Below are 1778 nucleotides of genomic sequence, written 5' to 3'. Positions count from 1 at the left end.
CCAAAGTAGGAGGTGGAACAATGTTTTATATAGTATGTTATGCCAGTTGAGCTTGATGTCCCCTGTGACTATGGTCCCAAGCCTGCAGGTTCAACTACTCAGTCCCTCTGGGTATCTGGCTGTGACTAAGCTCTTTCTTAAATTTTTATAGTGAATTTTTCAAAAGATACTTTATAAGCATCATCTCATGTCACATGAATTTGCATGTATTTTCAGCCTGACTTGCAAGCCTAGAGGTAGCTTTCTTTAACTGCTTAGAAGGTGGTCATATAGAGGAAGATGAGAAAGGAAGCTATCATTTGTTGTGTGTTTACTATGGCCTTGACATTTCTAAATGCTTTAATCCTCAAAATGACTCTGTGAAGTGGGTACAGCTATTTATTTTATAGATGAGCAAACTGAGATACAGAGAGCTCAACTTGCCCAAGGTCATACACCTGGTAAGTGACAGAGGTACAATTAAAACGTCTGATACATGTTGTTAGGTGCTGTCGAGTCAGCCCAACTCATGACAACCGTATGTGCAACAGAACAAAACACTGCCCAGGCCTGTGCCATCCTCACAATCCCTGTTTTGGTTGAGCCCATCTCTGCAGCCTCTGTGTCAGTCCATTTCACTGAGTGTCTTTCCCTTTTCTCTTGACCTTCTGCTTTACCAAGCCTTATATCTTTCTCCAGGGAATTGTCCCTTTTGACAACATGACCAAAGTAGGTGAGGTGAAGTCTGGCCATTCTTGCCTCGAAGGAGCCTTCTGGCTGCACTTTTTCCAGGACAGATCTGTTAGTTCTTCTGGCAGTCCGTGGTCCTTTAGCATTCTTTGCCAATACCACAACTCAAAAGCTCAGCTCTTCTTTGGTTTTCTCTATTCATTATCCAGCTTTCTTATGCATATGAGGCAATTGAGTTAGATGCACCTTAGTCTTCAAAGTGACATAACTGTTCTTCAGCACTTAAAAGAGGTTTTTGCAGCAGATTTGCCCAGTGCAATACAACATCTGATTTCTTGACTGCTACTTCCATGGATGTTTATTGTGGAGACAAGTAAAATGAAATCTTTGACAACTTCAGTCTTTTCTCCATTTATCATGATGCTGCTTATTGGTCTAGTTGTGAGGATTTTTGTTTTCTTTATGTTGAGGTGTAATCCATACTGCAGACTATAGTCTTTAATCTTCATCAGTAAGTACTTCAAGTCCTTTTCACTTTCTGCAAGCAAGTTTGTGTTATCTGCATATCACAGATTGTTAATGGGTCTTTTTCCAGTCTTCCTGCTGTGTTCTTCTTCATATAGTCCAGCTTCTTGGATTATTTGCTCAGCATACAGATTGAATAAGTATGGTGAAATGGTACAAGCTTGACCCACACTTGGCTTGATTTCACTTAGCATAATGGGCTCTAAGTTCATCTGTGTTGTGGGATGTTTTGCAGATTTGCCATTCTTTAATGTTGCTTAGTGCTCCATCGTGTGTATGTATCATTGTTGATTCATTCCTTCACTGATGGGCATTTAGGTTGTTTCCATATTTTTCCTATTGTATATAGTGCTGTGATGAACATGGCTGTGCATGTATCTGTTTGTGTCATGGCTGTTACTTCTCTCGGATATATACCTAGTAGTGGGTTTGCTGGATCAAATGGTATTTCTATTCCCAGCTTTTTTTAAATTATTATTATTTATTGTGATTTGGGTGAAGATTTACAGAGCAAATTCACTTTCCATACAGGAGTTCACATATACTTTGTCTCATGTCATTGACCACAGTTTACCACAATGCAA

The 1778-nt window shown here is 39.6% G+C and overlaps 1 protein-coding gene across 1 annotated transcript in view; it reads left to right on the top strand.

Moving 5' to 3' along the window:
- LRBA (LPS responsive beige-like anchor protein) overlaps positions 1 to 1778 on the top strand; it is a 1065192-nt gene that overhangs the window by 328970 nt on the left and 734444 nt on the right. The gene's annotated exons all lie outside the window — the stretch shown is intronic.

Source organism: Orycteropus afer, unplaced genomic scaffold (genome assembly GCF_000298275.1).
Source record: "Orycteropus afer afer isolate SDZICR_OR568_19922 unplaced genomic scaffold, OryAfe1.0 scaffold00297, whole genome shotgun sequence".
NCBI lineage: Eukaryota > Metazoa > Chordata > Mammalia > Tubulidentata > Orycteropodidae > Orycteropus > Orycteropus afer.
Note: the sequence above shows the minus strand (reverse complement) of the source record. Positions and strands in the feature narration are given on the sequence as shown.